The sequence below is a fragment of the Phlebotomus argentipes genome, unplaced genomic scaffold (genome assembly GCF_947086385.1).
Source record: "Phlebotomus argentipes unplaced genomic scaffold, Phlebotomus argentipes genome assembly scaffold_18, whole genome shotgun sequence".
In the NCBI taxonomy this organism is placed as follows: Eukaryota; Metazoa; Arthropoda; class Insecta; order Diptera; family Psychodidae; genus Phlebotomus; species Phlebotomus argentipes.
The window spans coordinates 14,555,656-14,574,448 of NW_026776177.1; the positions used below are offsets into that span (position 1 = coordinate 14,555,656).

At 39.9% G+C, this 18,793-nt stretch overlaps 1 protein-coding gene across 3 annotated transcripts in view; it reads right to left on the reverse strand.

Moving 5' to 3' along the window:
- LOC132259944 (leucine-rich repeat-containing protein 24) overlaps nt 1–18,793 on the reverse strand; it is a 57,304-nt gene that overhangs the window by 7,673 nt on the left and 30,838 nt on the right. For 2 of the 3 annotated variants that reach the window (XM_059757784.1, XM_059757783.1), the window contains one exon: nt 7,889–7,952. The exons of the other annotated variant lie outside the window; for it this stretch is intronic. The gene's annotated coding sequence lies outside the window, so the exon portion shown is untranslated. The remainder of the gene's footprint in view (nt 1–7,888; nt 7,953–18,793) is intronic. 3 annotated transcript variants of the gene reach the window in all.

Below are 18,793 nucleotides of genomic sequence, written 5' to 3' on the forward strand. Positions count from 1 at the left end.
TGCCGCGATGGCTTCGGTGGTTGTTTGTCGGTCAAGGGATGTATTTTTTATGACGGAAATCTATATTATGGCACACGAGAGGTTGGCTCTCCTCAGCTCCTCTCCCGCCTACGTGACGCATGCGAATCTCCAATTATTATTTCCTCTGGAAATTCACCACACACACGTGAGCACAAAAAGCGAATGGTGATCCACAGCCAACATCGGGATGAGCTTCCGAGTGGAGAACATTGCGGCACCACTGTCTCATCATTCATCACTTCTGTGCCACTCGACCGGGAAAAAAGGGTGCACACGCATTCTTGGGTTGCTCAAACCTCAATTAGCAAAATGACGCTGAGAGCTTTAGTGTGGGAAAGCATGTGAATTTTAGAAACATTCATTAGACTACAGACTAAATGTGTTTTCAGGTGCACACAGTACAAATACGTGTCGAAAAGTTTAATTAGAGAAGCTAAGAGAGATAATAATGACGTTTCTGCAAACTTGCTGAAAGTAGTGTGGATGAATTTAACATGAAAAGACACAAGATGACAGTGGAATTGCTCAAATGTTAAGACTCTACATGTTCATTTATCTCTTCAGAACACAAGGAAGAAACAGGATTGATAGAATGCGAAGTAAATTTATACGAAGGAATTGTCCAAAGTCAAGAAAGGGTTAAAATCTATTTATATTGTGGTATTTATTTAAAAATACATCCCCATGAAGGCTCAGCTCCTCTTGTGGCCACCTTTTGCAAAGGGCTCTCCGAAGTGAGAAAATCAATTTTGTCGTGACTGAATTAAATCAGTTTTCGTGCTTGGAACTATATTGGTTAAAAATGGTGGACGGGTCGATTGTTCGGGGATATTTCGCCTTCTGGCTGGAATGATAAAGGAATATCTTACCGGACGCTACACGCAATCAAGTAATCAGCTAATAAACACGTCTCAGAGGCACGAAATGCCCACGATATTATTTGTGGATACGTTATGATTTTCTCCGACTATGTTGAGAGTTTGCCAACACCGAAGAACAGCGAATCTTGGTGGAAAAGCAGTGACAGAAAATACTTTTCAGTTCCAACTCTTCCCTTTTTATGGCGGCTATGACGTCGCGACGCAGAATTGAATCCAATGTGGAACTTGGCTTTGGTTCTCAAACTCAATTGAGCAATGTTGGAATATGTATAAAGGATATTTTATGTTTGTATGTCTTTTTCGTGAGTTTAATCTTTTAAAAATCTTTTCTGTTGAAAGAACTTGCTGAGCAACTTTTGAAGTTTGCGGAAGAGTTCTTTCTTCCCTCTTTACCGTTCTACCAAAGATTCTCTCTGGGGAGAAATGTTAAATTTTCACACAATATTGATCTCTGATGGAAATTTCTCCCCTAAGAGCAATTGCCAAAACAATCATTATTAATAACTTATCAGTTTTGCCAGGAGAGATGGAATATTTGTGTTCTCGACGATACATCGGGCGTGGGTTCGCTTTCTACATATCCATTTTCAGATACCGAAATGTAAACAGTTCAGACTAGAGTTTGACGAGTGTTGTGATTTCCAATGTTTTCATCCCCAAAATATATCAACCCCTCGGTGTGTTTGAGATGAAGCTGTCCAGATATTTTTATCCCTGATGGGACAGTATTGTTTGCCACACAATCTCACAAGTCTTAACTTGTGCCAAAAATTATATATCAACGAGAGCAACACTTTGCAATAGCAGATTAAATTATTGCCATGCTGGGAAAGTTTTTCTCTCACGCCAAAAATTGTTCTATGAATTTATTAAGACGGTGCGCTCCGTACAATTTTGCAAAAAGGTATGGAGAGAATTCCAATTTTAACTGTGCGATAAAATTATGTGAAATATTTTAAAGTTCAACAAAGTTGGGTGTATATATTCTGTCGTCCTGTCTCTTTGCTCTTTCAGCCACTTTGCGCGCAATGGTTGTGCCAGGTTCTCGTGAAAATATTGTCGCTGATTAAAAGTTTATGCACAGGAAGTGAATGCGATTAGTACAATTAAATGGGCAGTTCACCAGCTGCCTGGCCCAGTACACAAATCACCGAATTGAGAAAACACACCTACGCCTTGCAGGTTACCAACGAAATGAGAGAATCCCAAATGAGCGCCTCCGTATGCTCTCTTATTAATATTCAATGGCACGGTGCTTTCCCGCCGTTGAGGCAAGATATAAACTCACCTCGGGGGCGAAAACAATGGAGGCTTAAGACTGAAGCCAGAGAGGCGCCAAATTCACCGAATTAGGCATTTTCAACTAAATGCGTGCAAGGATTTTGCTATAAAACAGACCGAAATCTTAGCAATTGTCCGCCCTCTACGTGGAACGTAGACCAGGAAAATTGGCAAAGTTGTAGGAAATTCACAGTGTGGCTTGTGGAGCAATAATTTTGAATTTGAAAAATATTATCTCGTTATTTGTTTGGTGGTCATCAAAAATTCATACCAACAAGAGCAGAAAACTTGGAAGAGAGATATTTGTTGACTGTTAGGAGAATGCGATCTTTTTTCTCACTTCTATCTGTGGTTTTGTGAATATGAATGTCTGAAAAAAAAATTGAATAACATTATAAAGTTGCTCATTTTTTATCCGTTTCAAATGAGAAAGGATGGAGAGGATATTTCTGTCCACATCCAAATCATGACGAAGAGGGACATTTTGCAAAATGCAAAAAAACAGTAGAATATGCGCTTGAGAAATTGCAATATAAGAGATACAAATGTATGGCAGAATCAGAGACGAAAAATTCCTCGTGGAGAAGTGGATAAGAAGGAAAAGAATGCACACAATTTCGATGGTGAGATAGGAAGTTGAAGAATAATTTATATGGAATAGAAAACTTATCCACTTTAATGGTACTCCCCAACGAATTTCACTCACTGTATCGTATTTAACTTTTTCGGAGCAAAATTGCTTTTTCCTTGCATTCCATCGACCATATTCTTTTGCATTTTCCAATGGAGTTGGGAAGAATTTCTACCATATAGTGAACGCAAAAATAGGAATTGATGGAATTTTTCCCCATGCGCCTCTTTTTTCACTACATATACCCGAACCACAGATATTGTGGAAACACGCCAAATTGTGAAAACTGGAGAAATATGTAAAGTTTATCATCTGATTATTCACAAAGTATCCCAGAGCCGTGATCGAAAAGTCTCCTGATGATGCTCCCTCCCCCTTGTGCTCCAGAATGAGTTACCCTCGAGTTGCTGGGGTTGTTGCAAAATAAACCCGCCACCCAATTATCTTGCAAATGGAATAACTGGGAAGGCATTTATAGCTTAGCAATAAATTACTTCATTTTCTCTTCTCCCGCACTCTCAAGCATTTAATCTCCGACATTGTTGATGGAGCAGCCAATGAGTGGGCTTGGAGGGATTCTCCGTGGAGTGTGCTAAAACCACGTGGAAATCCTCAAAGTACTTTTCCGGGATAATTTGTCAGAATTGAGATTTCTCCACGATTAATGTGGATACATCCAAAGAGACTTGTGTTTTGTTTTGTTTCACCCCCATGAAAATGGAAAAATTTCCCTCCACTCGACTGTATGGAAATGTCTATCAGTCTTTAGGTACAGCGTGAGAACCTGTCAAACATCCGTTTACTTAGAAGTTCAGTGGATAAAATAGAGATGCACAGTTGGAAAAGATAAAAACGATTTACATGCACAATTCTCTAATTGTTCCGCACTGCAAGATTTACGCTAGAAAGGAAATCGCTTGAATAATACGTAAGAACAATAACGTGAGGCAGTATTTCTGATGCGAGACTGTACATTACATGTAGCCAAACAGAGAGGGAGTACAATGGGTGAAAGGCTATGCTTCATTATTGGAGGCGGAGAGGAGAAGCTGTATTGTGTTCCGGGGCAACAATTGAAAAGGCAGGGGTAGTCACTATTGATCCTCCCGTGATATTCCATTGGATTTCGCCTAGTGAGATGGATTATTCATATATATATGTTTACTCGAAAATTCACTGGCCAACATATGAGAATGGAATTATAATCTACGCCATTAAGTATATTTAATTCAATGCATTCACCGAGGCTTAATAAAGCGGAAGCCCATTTATAGATCACCGCTAAAATTATCCGCAGAAAATTGAAATTCCCTTCGGTCATACTGCATGAAAAGACAAGCCGTGTGACATTTTCAATTTTGGCCAAATCCCGATGCAATTTGCTGGGCAATTCTTGGGATGAAAATTGCACACCTCGTGACTTGCATTGGCATGACAATGCAATGAATCACATGGAAATGTGTTGCGTGAATTGATGAGGAGCGCCACCCACGCGTTCCGGATAACCACACTGGATCATGATTTATCAGGCCTGGGGCCACTCTGTGGGCGCCCTGGTGAGTTTAAATCGTATCTGATTTATGCCTTCCTTTCGCCCCGGCGACACTCCGGAACACTCCACCATCGGCCCCAGCGCAGATCGATACTACGTGTGGCGTCCAAGTCTGGGCACAGCCGCATCTAATTTACGTAATCGCAGAAATTTATCTTTCTCACTGGAAGTCAGCGATTAGCGGCGGTACCGAAGATGGTCGCAGTCTTTCACATCGCCATTACGCCCCGTTGCCGTCAGCAGCAGATGAAGTCCTCACCATGAAAACACATACTCATTAATACTCATCAATCTCGCCGGTGTGGATTAATTTCCGCGCTGCAACCATGGGCAGCTCCGCCAATTTCCACCATCGCGCTGCATTTTGCTGCGCCAGTCACCGCTGCAAACTAATTCACAGAGTGTGAAGCCCAGATTAAAGAGGTTATTAAGTAGTGATTGCCCACCCAATTACTGCTTGTGACGCTTTCACGGTAACGAGAAGTGACGCGAAAAATTCGCAACCAGCCACCGACAAAAGTTGCCTGGTCAGCCAAGTTCCGCAATCAATTAACTGTGCACTACAATATTCAGTGAAATGCACCATTCCCAATTGACGTCTGTCAAGACTAAGTGATGCTATGAAGCGACTATTTGCCAGCGTATTAATGGCAGTAAACAGAAGTAATTGGATGAAATACAACTCGTCATGTGAACTCTTAACATTGCACGCACAGAGATGAATATTTTCGGGATATTTTATGCATACTCTCAATTATTAAATCTACGCCTTTAAAATCCCTCCAGTGTAGCAGCTTATCCGAATGCCTCGCAAGCTTCCGCTCTGTAACTTGTTTAGCACCTCTTATTCATTTATATACTCTCTTCCCTCTGTTCTCAATTGTATCTACAACAATTGTCAGTGCGGGGAAACGTAAAAGTGAAGCTTTCTCATTGGGGACAAATACAGAATATAACTCTACACCCTCTTCGTTTGATGTGAATTCCTTCGCGAGGGAGTTAATTTCCCGTTGTTGGCATTCCATTGCAATCAGAAATATCAATGGTCGTCACACTCTTCCTGTTAATTCAGCCGAGTTCCTCAGGCAGCATGAAAGGTGTGTCTCACACCCACACCAGATCCTGATAGTGAGATCTTCTTGACAATAAAACACAGTGTTACCTTTTGATGGCGGGCGGGTGGGCGGAGAAGGATGAAGAATTTAATTTAATTTCGTGCCGTTTGAAACCAGTGGAAAAGTTTGCTTCTCATGGAAAAGACAGCCTCATGCCGCGCGAAAGGAATAAAACTTTGTCTTCGTGCGAATAGGAGTGACGATGTCACCTCTTTTAATTGAATATCATCCCAAGAAGTGTGGAATTATTCATTTATGAAGCAATTCGCATAGTTTGGAGTTGTGTAAAATTTACATGATTTGCATTACACCTCGATTATCTCATTTCTTGTATTCCGATATGGCGCTCTTAAGACTAAGCACTTTGGCGCTCCTGTGATGTATTAAATTCTGTACTTCCACCCTCTCTGACAATATCTCCGTAGTCTAGAGAATTTATAAACTAACATAGAGATAGGTGAATGAGGATCGTAATGAAAGTTGCTCTTGTGAAACTAAAGCAAGAGGGATTTGAGAATTCATCAAATGAGTAGCGGAAGTGGGAAATTAAAGTGAAATTTGAACCTTAAATGCACTTTCTTGTTAATTTATCCACCTCTTTGTGTCACTGTTCATATTTATTCCCTGCTAAGGGTATGCCTTCACATAGCAGCGGAGACAGGACTTTAATGGGATGGAAATAGTGTCTGTTTGGGCATTATTGATTGCAGGATATAAGATGAAATATTGAGTTGAAAAATTTTCTCATCATTTCTTGATTGTTGTCTGGAGAAACTTTTCCATCGACACTTCATATTCCACTTGGCACAAAAATTCACAAGAGTGCCATTTGGGAAGTTTTTCCCAAACACACTGTGAATGGACGAAAAAGAGTCCCTCACCATTTTCCTTACAATTTATCAAGATATAAAATATATATAACAATGGGTGAAAATGTCAACGACTGTGATAAAAGTTTTACATGAATAGAAGGTCCGCAGGTTTGAAAAGCTTTTCTCCCTCTCGCTTTTTTCTCACCACACACACGCACACACATTCACATTACCTATGTTTACACGTAATACATTATCCATGGCTGTCATTGAAAACTTTCACTACAAATACAACATAGTGAGAATTCTCAATCCTTTGTGACTCTCCGCAAGTCTCGGGGTGGGTTTTATAGTGGACCCTCGGGGGGAATTATTTAAATTTCCTACCGTAACCCCTGCGATGTTGTTCTCTGCATCTGCCATTCTGTCCCTGTCGCCCCAAAACCAGATGATCTTACATCAAAACGGTACAAAAGACACTTCTTTCCACCACCACCACCACTCGCACACCCTCGTTATCCTGGATTACGGCCCAAAAGCCATTCAGGAGATTAATTAGCGGTCCCATTCAAAGGCTGCAACTGACATTTATTCGTTTGGCAGTGCAGCGAGCGGAGACGCGTGACTTTATTCACCATCCCACAGTTTATTGATCCCATTTATCAGTGGTCGCCCGTATATCAGCGAGTAGTCAAACAGTGCGATGAGTGCGTCTGATTCCATTTGGTGGTGACCGAAAGACAGCACGTGCCGATCAAATCACTCGCGACCGACACGCTTCCAGGCTGCCAAGAATTTATTGGGCGTCACCCCCAAAGTGATTCCCAATCAGCAAGGGTGGTTTGGCACTAAAACTCGCAGGCTCTCAGAATGGGAAATTCAACTCAAATGTCGGAAAAATAAATCACCACGGCTCAGAAGGCAGATTAATTATGTTGGGAGTAATAAAACTATCCTGCACTGTAGTGAAAGAGAACATTGTACGCCGAGAGGCCAGAAAAGTGTGGGATAAATAAAAGTGAACTCAAGTGCACATACATTCATATTGAGTGTTTGAATACAAAAGTCAATATGATCTAACAAAATTCCACATGATCGATTGTGATAAACAACCCCCACTCTTTCTCTCTCTCTCTTTGTGGTTGCATGGAAAAGGAGTGTAGCGCAAAGGAGTTTGGGAAACACACTATTTACCATTCCCATCGACTTCCTTGTGAACCTCTTCCGCTGACCCAAAACATAAGTTTTCGGACACGAGTTGGAAGTTTACTTCCAGAATAATAATTAATTGACGTGGACTCGAGCAGCGCCTCACCCGATAAATCTCCATCTGGGACTTTTTGGGTGGTGATTCAGGGCAAAAAAAACTTTCAATGTCTTTTCTTGAGGGCAGTCGTTTTATATGTGTTTCTGGGCTGCCCTTGTTGCGAAAAAAAAGAGGCAGCGAACAATGCAGAGTGTTCATTTTTCAGAAGCTCAGACGGAAATTAAGTGTTCAAGTTGTTGAAAAGAATGGAGGTGCTCGTGAAGTTGTTGGGGCGAATTTGTCAGCGTGTGAGACAACATTTTGTGTTGGACATGCGAATTTCACTCACCAAATTCCACGAAGAAACGCCACGTGGTCGGCAAGATATCATACTGCGGCTCAGGAATGCTCACCTGAAAGTGGGAAAAGAGATATTAATAGTGTTTCGGTATGGATTTTCCGCCAAGAATATGATTTGTGAAATTGAAATTGACACTCAACATCAATTAATTGACACTCTCTTGACGGCTCTTCAATACACTCGACATGCAACTCTTCAGGACACACACAAACTTCCGTGCCACCGGAAATATAGGCCCCTTGCGTGATTGGGGAGGCCAAATGGTGATAAATCTGAATTGGGTCATGCCACAGAGATCAATACTCGACAATGGGTGCATCCCAAGGATGGGGGTGGGATCTTGCTGGGAATCATAGCCGAGGGATTTATTTCCACCGCACTGAACCCTTGATTCTCATTCAGATCGACATTTCACACCATCGACAAACAAGATACCCTCAAACTGTCCAAGATAACCCCCTCACAGAATTGACACTAAGTCATCTTGACTCATTGGACTTCAGCTCACGTCGCCGCTCCGGGGAACTTGGGTGGCTGAACTTGCCACGCACCCCCAGACAATTTTCTATGTCAACGACGCCGAGGCTCGGGCGACGCGTGTAAAGTGATGGCAAATTGGCTACACTCGCCCCATTGGTAAATATTTGGTAGAAATTTTCTAAATACTCTCGGTCATGTCACAATTTGCATATTTGCACAGTCAGCACTGTCTCGGGTCATGGAAAAGCGACCCGGCACGGTGGCTGGTAATCAAATTCAACTTTTTATTTTTCATGCACATAAAATCAAATTGCCTCCCGCAGTGTATCAATTGCAGAATGTTAATAAAATAAAATTGCGTTCTTTGATCATAGAGAGCAATAAAAAGGTGATTGAAAATAAACCATAATATGACGTTGATTACACCTCTCACACTGCAATCCTGTGATATTATGAAACGAAAATTTAATACAACATATTGCATACAATTAATTACAACTTATATCACTCTTCTTCATAAATTTAACCCAATTTCTGTCACAAACTTTGCGTCAGAACTTTTATTAAATTTCCTAAGTCATTCATTTCGCCTTTCTTCTGCCGACCCAAAACACCGATCACAGTTGCGCCAAAAGCTACTAAATTGGGGGATGTAAGGGCGAGAGGTCGAGAAATTAATCACACAAATAGACCGAGTTCAAAGGCGCTATAAAAGTCACGTTGTATTTAACATTTTGCCACGTGACCTCGATTGGAATTCAGCAAAAAAAAAGTCTCCAATTTCAAAACAACGAGAGCCATTTTCCAAGAATTTGGACTACATTTTCTGATGAAGTTGTTTGAAGTCACTGCGGTGGATGCTTTTAACATTATAAACCTCAATTTTCTCTAATGTTGTGGAGAGATAAATGGAAAGTTCAACCCTTCTATTCTAAAGCTCGCCTCTCAAATCTGGATTTGAGAGATTGAGTGAAACAGTCTCTGAATACATTGTTGTATGACTTTCTCCTTCAGCCTCTCTTCTCAATGGAGAGATTTCAGATACTTTCAATTCAGGTCAAATGCAGAGAAATTTCACATTGCCTAGTCAAGAGAAATAATTTATATGCAAAGGGATATGAAGATTAAAATATCAGCCAAAAATGTTATGACTATCTCTTAACTGCAGTATTATCAACAACAGTCAGTCAATTACTCAATCAGATAATACACTCGGTTGTGATATCACGAGCATATTGTCACACCTTGGACAAGATTTCGCTTTTATGCAAATTAATATGGAGTGTAAGTTCTCCATTGACATTAAAACACAATATCAATTATGCAGGAGATTATAAGATTACAAAATTGCTTAATGTAATTGAATCTGGTGATGGTACAAGCTAAGAGCAGAAGTTGCTAATGTCTTAGAAATTGTTCAATAAATACCAATTTGCGTATACACAATGTTAAGCAGTGAATTTTGTGTATTAATGAAATTTGAGAAGGCAATTTTGAGATGACTCCGAGTAATCAAGAGCTCTTTATTATTTTAGGAAGTTTGAAATTCATAAGAAAGTTTGGGTCATGACCAGAAGTTTCATGGAATGCCCGGTCCTATTTGTCCTGAGCCGGGAGTGGCAAAATATTGTTTCACATGCATCAAGAATAAAGGAACGGGAGGAATTCAAATTTGTCCATAAACTCTCCAAGTATTTTCTGTCCATATAATTTTAATGATTTTACCTAAAGTTTTTATGTGGTGCAATTTATTTTTGACATGCTGGAAAGCTTCCCGTGGTCGACATAAATGAATACAAATTACAATTCACTCTTTACGATTAATAATAATGTCCCGAAATGGAATTTCCATCTTGCCTGCATTACACATGATAATCGTTAATTTGCACTGAAAAACCCCTCTTGAGAGTGGCGCTTTTCGCCTCTGAGGTCACACCAAAGTGTTTGGTTCACGAAGCAATATTGGGTGCTTTTATTAGATGAAGGAGAAAAAAATGAAAAGGCAAAGCGGGCAAAGCATAAATATTTTATACGTGCCTTTTTTATTTCCATTTGTAATTCAACCTTGTTTATGAGGAGCACTCTCTCATTTCATGTCCAACTTCACCCCCTTCAATTTTTTCTCCCTCTCGCGACTTTTATGTTAAACATTCAACTGATAAAAAGAAGTATTACGTAGCGCAATTACGTCCTTTTTTATGCTGCCACGAGTTTACCACCGACCGTGAAGGCGGAAGAGCCTGACAGGAAGTTCACCATGGGAAATTCTATGCAAATTTCGCAGTGCATTGTCTCTCCACTCTCTAATTCACCCACTTAATACACTGCACTGCGGATTAATTTCTCAGATGTCGAATCCAAATGAAACACTAGACGATATTCTCAAATTTCACGTGCAACTGAACACACTTCATCGCAGATACACTTCATGGCAGGTGTACTAAATCAAGAGGTAAAATAATATCTCTACATATACATACAAACTGCAGGAAAAAAGTAATGAATACAAACTTTTTAGTAAAGAACTTTCTGCGTTTTTGCTTTTCACACTGTCAATCATTGAGTACTTTGCTTTAAAAACTCATCTCCCGCACTTAAAAGTGTGGCTCGAGTGGCTTATGAAGAGGACGCAATGTTGCCCTGAAAGGATGCTTTAGTTATGCGTAAAAATAATCCGTACCACCAGTGTAAAAGCCTCACACGGGTGGACATGCCACCTGAATTGTATCCGTTCGTCCTCTGGGCGAGAGTTTGGGTCACTGTGACAGAGCACATCCTGAGGGTGCAGTAAAATTCGTTACAATTAACGATACGGCAACGGCACAGTTCAATTTGCGAGTGGATGCAGCCCCCGGAATCAATAGTCACAAAGGGATTTGAGAAATATGAAGCATGCAGATGATGTGGTATGGACTCAAAGCTATCAACTGCTTTTATCTAGTTGCCATCATCGCAGCGCGTTCAGTCCTTGCGGCCTCGTTTCACTATTTGCTCTGCTGCACACATTTGTGATTTATTGGTCGTAATGCCATTTTCTACTTCTTTACATTCCCTCACGTATGTATGAGCTGTGAACGCGAAGTGGAGTGATGGAATTGGATTGAGTACACCGCATATTGCAAAAAGGACTCTATGTGTGTGCTTCCTCTGCCATGCCTCATCGCCAGGCGCCTTATTAGATTGCCAACAACTTGTGTGTGAATAAGATGCTATGGCATATTTGCTGAGGTTAGAGTCTTGTGTCACATGCAGAGCAAGAAATAAAATCTCTCACTCCGATTCGCACAATTCAGAACAGGGCAAATTCACAATCTGTATTTCATATTTTTTCCCCGTGCCTCTGAGAATTATTGCATTAATTATTTTCCCCGTCAAAATTCCTCTGTGAGCTTTCAAAGCTCACTGTGTTTTGCAATGCTACTGTTATATCCATCACCCTTTGCTCCGGGGTGTCAGACTTTGGGGTGGCTTTCGTGTGAGTGATACATATGATATGTAGCGATATAATTCACAATGACACACATATTTTGGGAGTGTCATTCTCTAGCTCGTGGCTGAATTTTTTCCCGGACACATTGCTGCATTGTCTGCTATATGATGCTATTCAAGTCCGAGATTATTAACTTTTTGCCCATAATTCTGCAGCCGATCACGAGTGATGACATTGCGGGAAATGTAATTTATCCTGCTGCGAGATTGAAACAACAGCGTAATTGTGAGAGGCTGTAGTAATCAATTAAATCAAAAATTGACAATGATTTCCCGCGCTTAATTAAACGAGGTGATTTATAATTATAGCACCATGAAGCACAACCGCTTAGATTGGCTAAACTTTTCGGCCAATTGGCAAAGATTGAACACCATCAAAGTCGATTACTGAATTGAGAGAATAAAACTGAAAAATTCCCATCCACTTTTTTCACCATCACAGCCCCAATCAACTCCTCAATTGGTTGTCTTCCAGCGTGACTTTGAATGGTGACGGGGCTTCTATCTGGCAAAAAATTAATTAGAAATCGTGGTGGACAGTGGAAGTGGAGGAGTGAGATTAATGGAGATTCTTCACGTACATTAATATTAATCTGGGTGTAGGGCCTGCGCCTCATTTGGGGAGGCGCAAGCGGTATAAAAAGTTAAATGAAGTCTAATTGAAAATATCACATTCACTGTCCGTGTTCTGAAATTTAACGATGAAAATATACACATATATAATACATTTCTTCCCTCCTTCGGCGCTTCCTGGGAAAAAGTCCGTCATTTGATAGCACAGGCACCCGGTAAAATAACAATTTCGGCCACACAATGAGGAATTAATTTCAACTCATCTATAGACATAGAATTATATATTAATTCTATTGTTTGTTCGATTGAATAAATCTCTTTATATCACTCGGCGGGAGGGCGAACACAAAAGCTCTCCAGCTTGGAGAGCTTCACCCTCTCCGAATCACAGCAATAAATACTTTTGCAGATTCGCAGACAAATTTCTCCACAGAAGGAGGTTGTTTTTAAAGATTTGGGAAAAATTAAATTCGATATCTAAAATTTTGGCATATCTCGCACAATTTCTTGATTTGGCAAACATACAGAAGAAAGTTTTGATTCGTTTACTTTCCGAGAATGAAATTGTTCAGTTTGCGGTCAAATTAAATCTTCACGCTTGAATAAGACAGTGACCATAGAGAAAATATTATATTTTCTTACGCTATTCCTAAACCAATTCCATTCTATGCTTTCCTTGATATTTCAAAATTTTATGAGCTTCTATAAATCTTCTGGCGAGCACCATTATAATCTGCTTTTGTGGTGAAATTAATTGTTAAACAATATAGTTTGCTAGAACCAAATTTATCTTCTTGCCGATAATGTTCCTAAATGTTCCTTCTCTACTGAACACAGATCATCGTTTCTTCTAAATTTGTTGAATAAGCGAGGCGGCGAAAAGTTGTGAATTTTCTCCAATTTCATCCAGAAATGCTCATTAAGTTTTCAGTGGTTGTTTTCCACACAGATAAACCGTCAACCTCTGGAAAGGTTACTTCGCATGCTCTCTCCAAGGGGAGCAAATTCACACCTCAACTCTAATGGTTGCCCACCAACTGCGAAACAACCTCAAAAGTCTCTGTAAATTTATTATGCTTAGCTCGCTTAGCTATATAATACTGAATATAGCTATTTATTATATGGAAAACACCAAATTGTGGCGTATACTGAATAAGATACTTGTCTTGCGTATTATTTTCAATATGCAAAATGAAATTTCTACAATCTCCTAATAGTGCACCCACTTTAGCGCTCGATAGAAGTTTTGATTGCAATAGCTTCCCGTCAGCAAGACATTCGCCCTGAACAAATTTCCTGGGCGAAGGGGTGAGAAATGGCAAGTTTTTGTGTCGCGACATATCTCGAATCTTGATTTATTCATTTAAAGAAAATTTATAGTCTCCCTGAATTCCTAATGTAAATTTATGTTTTTCGAGAAGGTAAAGCAACTTGCAAATGCTCCTTCGCCTAAAGGAATACACGATCCTTTCGCTCTTTTGTGCCACACAGAATGGGTGAAAAGAAATTGCGAGGAATTGTTCTGCATAAACAATGCTCACTAACGTCTATTTCGCTTCATATTCCTCCTGTCATGGCACCTGAAACAATATCCGGCCTCACGGTGGGTTTTATTACACTCAGAGAAATTAAGAACGCTAGAACGCCTGAGCACTTAAAATCCGCTATGGTATTCATAAAAATTTCTCTCAGATTCCGACATATGAAGCAATCAATTGAATAGTGAATCCAGAGACATTTATAAAACTCATCCTGTTGAAAATTCGATTTTTACTAAATCGATGAGATTCGCCTTTCTGACATCAATGCCCGCCTCCCTGCCGTTTCCGTTGTTATTCGGCAATTGTGCCTGCCACACGGTACGTTCGGCATGGAGCTCATGGTCTGATGGCGATGAGTGACAAACACCCTCCCGATATCGTCTCGGGAAAATTGGAATCGATTGGATAAGAATGAAAGGAAAATATTTTTCCGGAAGAATTTAACATGACAATGGACGTGTATTTGATTTTGAGCCATTCTCGATGACGAGAAGCGATAGAATGGATTTTTCTGTATAAATGTGCACGGGTGGGAATGGAGGAGAAAGAAAAATGTACACCCGTTTCCCTTATGGCTCTCATTCTGTTCGGTGTGTTAATAAATGCCATCGCGAGGCTCAGGCGAAATTATGCTCGCCTTAAATGCCTCTCTTCCTTGTCCCATCTGCCAGTGTGGTGGAAAATGAGCGGGAATTCTCTCTCAATTGAGGCAAATTTTTCTTTCGCGCGTTCATTGGAGAAGAAGTGTAAAACGACGATTTGGAATTTTACCCCCAGGAAAAATCTGTTAACCGAAATTAGGGATTTCTGCCTCCCTAATATATGATATGTGTGCACAAGTCATCAATTTTTCTTCGTCAAACCCTCCACACTCTTGCCTTTAGCTCGTGATTTATGATTGAAAGAGAGATTTTTATGTTTGCCACATACAGAGCCCACCCCTTTTCGTATATATTGCTTCCCTTTTCAATAACAACCAACGTTAGAAAGGAATATTCTGAGAAATTTGCAACATATACAGAAATCCACAATGTCACCAATATTACACTCTCAACTCAAAAGTCCTCCAACAAAGGAACAATTTGGATTTCGAATAGATGAGAGCATACCGTGCAAAAATACCCATTGCTCAACGTTGTCACTGACGAAAAGGACTCTCCTGTTCAGATTATCAAGTGATGTGGAAAATTCAGCAAATTAATAGGCTTTTCCACATACATACACACCCCATTTTCCACACCACATCATCGCAAAATACTCGCACTTCACGTCACCAGCTGCTCTTAATGATAATAATGAAGAGACTGTGCGTGGCGATGAGAGAATTTGCTCATTTATAAACTTTATGTATGCCATTTAAATCGCTCTTTTCAACAACACTTAATGCCGCCCGATGAGCGATTACCGCTGAAATTGATTTCAAAAATTCTATTCACTTTAAAGCACACAATTGTATATTTTTTACAGAAATATTTCATAGTTAATCATGCAGAAATATTGAATGTCACTTTTTTATTCATGTAAAAAAAAGTCCTCATTGAAAGCAGCTTAAGAGAAATCTTCTCGACAACAATTTGTAGAGAATTTTTCAAAAATTGCATGCATAGAAACGGGAATTTCAGACAAAACTCTCACCCCAGGAATTGCATGTTGCAGCAAGTGTAGATTTATTGAGGCAAAACCTCTTTCCTTTTCTTCATAAATTGAACATTTCGTAGTTATACTACTTCCAGCGAAAGAAGCGTCAGGAGAAAATGATTTCTTGCATTTCGATGAAGGGGTAGCGTTCGTGGTATGCATATTTCGCGTGGAAAATATCACAAGAGTAAAGAAGTGTGCATTTTGCCATTTTTTGTCACGATTACATGGCAAAACGTGAGCATTTCACCGAGTGGATTCTTAAAAGAAATTGACATGTCAATCGATATGTGTGTATTGAAATTTCATATTACAATCTTGTCATATTTCTCTGCAGAAAACATGACTAAAAGAAGAATTTCAATGTGAAAATATGAAACATTTGTCTGCAGAATTTTTGAATAAATGAATAATCATGAGTTTCTATATCTATTCTCAATTAAATTGCAGTCATTGGCAATACCGAATGCATAAAAGCAGGGACATTACGGTGAATCTTCTAATTCTAATCAGTCTACTAGAAAATTCATCTACATTTTGAGAAAAACTCAGCATTTTTGCATATTATCCTCGAGGGATTAGTGAGTCCTACATATTCAGTTCCCGTAAATGCCATTCGCCTGCGATTTGCGAATCTGAAGGTTCCCATTGGAAATTCCTCACCATTGCTCCTGGAAATGGAGTTCTTTTCATCTCACTGTGTTTTCCTGGACGAAAAAATCTCATTTCTCCCACCTACTATAGAATGCACATGCTTTCCTGCACCGAGATTTCCATGCTCGAAGCTATACATTCAACATACGTAATGATGCCATTTTATGCGCGACTTTCAATACAACACGTAAATTGGGAAGATAAAGTTTTCAATTCCACAGACGGAGATTTTTTGTGCCCATAGGTATGCAGCTAAGGAAAAAATGCCAGTGGCAGATGAAATCCTCTTTATTTGTGCACCTGGAAAATCCCAAATCGCGACCTCTTCTGCGGGCGAAATGAGGGAATTTATTTAGTTGACGGCACTGAAGGTGAGATGTTGGATTAGTGAGAGGAACTCATTCGTTCCCCTGATTTTCACTTCCGCACAACTCTTATTTGAGCTCTCATACACGAGAATTGTGTCACAGGGTTGTTCATTGGGGTGAATATTTCCAACGCCTCAAGTTTTTGGAGGATGAGCTTTCAATAAAGCAAGGCTTGACTTACACTGACGTCAGAAACATACAATTTCATATCAAATTGCTAGAATGTGAGATCAAAATTCAGTGACGACAAATTTACAGTTTAGCTCACTTCAAATATGATGAATACAGAATTCAGAGCATGAAATGATAAATAGCTTGACAATTATGCTCACTTTGTCACCAATTAATTGCCTATAATAAATTTAAATGCGCCATGCAATGAAATTAAGCGAAAATACAGGTAAATTGGCATTCTCATGTCATGTCTTGAAATTTTGCACATCAAAAATTGTCTAAAACATTCACGTTTCAGTATCTGTGAAGTTTCTTGTATTTGAGAAGGAAGTTACCTGGAAAGCTCCCGGATAAACAATACAGATAAATTTGCTGAGCAAAGGCACTAAGACGCAATGCCGGGGCACAAAGTTATGGTAATTTAATGGTTTCAAGGTACACTTCATGCGAAATTAAATTCGAAGAGGTGTATACAAGACAAGTGGTAATATTTGCCCAACGGACTTTTGAGCTTTTCTTCACTTCTTGTGCTATTTTCATCTCAAACCACCATATTCTATGCTTAACAAAACTTTACTCAGGGTACTTTTGGCAATACTGTGCAATAGTTTGGAGGGTATCTCAGTGGAGAAATTAAGAGTTGCACCATCGCCAAGTCCCACAAAACACACTCTATACAGATGAAGTTTTATGTTGGGGAGCAACAAAAGAATGGGGTAAACTTTTAACAGTTTCTCTCATCGTGGAATGGCTCGAGTGGGGCTCAATTCAGCTCACAGGAAGCGTCCCAAGAATGCATCAGGCCGCAGAGCCATAAGACTTGGGAAATTGTAGGAATTTTTCCATCTCGACGGCGCCCATAAATATGAGCAACTTGGTAAATTTATGAAATCTCCTCCATTCATGACATTGAAATCTATATTTTCTCCTGATTTTTTTTTGCTAAGAAAAGAGCATAAATAGAATCAATTCTATAGAGTTTTCTCACTTGAGAAAACTCAGCGATCCCTTGGGATTTTCTTTACTAACCTAACACCCAAACTCGATTCTTAAATAATCTGCCATTTCTATGTCCTGATCTGTATGCTGAGTGCACACAATTGAGGCCACACTCCATGATCTTGATGTGGAATTTCATTCTGGCGCTTCTCCTTGGCGTGTTTCTTCTCAAATCGTCCTCAGTGTCCCATATTTGCACAAAGGAGAATCTTTTAAACTGCCAAGATAGCACATTTGAAGAGAACTTCCAGCGTCGCAAATATAAGTTAACTCTGTCATTTGGTAATAACACTACTGGAATAACAATTAACATCATTTCCACTTCATTTAGAAACCGCTGCCGTCGTCATCACATCATTAGTGGCTTCTGCTGTTTGCAGAAGGACACCCATTTACTGTTGTGGCGTATTTGCTCTCAGGAGCCTCACACCCACCCCGTGTCTCGCGTTTTTAATTCCCCACCATCACCAGCAGCGAAATGAGCAATTTAGTCGCAAAGCGACGACCAATTTCCCACCCACGGTAGGGATTTTTCACCAACACGGCAAACTGCAAAATGTGTGTTTGTAGAGCGAAGAAAAGTCTGGGCGGCAAAGTTTATAAGATATTTTATTTAAACAATACTGTTTGGGAGGAAATAAAGCAAAAGTCGTAAAAACTAGCCATTAAACTGCAACATTCCGATGGAGCCAACTTGTGCTCAACACTTTACTAGTTTATGGCCAACCCCACTAAAACTCCATTCCTGCCAACTTACCCATACTTTCCTTATGAGAATGATAAGAGCATGAGTGGGCAATAAATTTCAAGAAATTTTTCCCTCACAGATTTCATCTCATAATTGAATTTTAACGATCCTCCCGCCAGTGCCATAAAGACTGGCAGTATAAGCCCTGTCTTCAGTGCATCATTGCAGAGTTGCATCACGTAAGCACACTTTGAGATTATTTCAACTCAATTCCATGGCAATTGTAGGA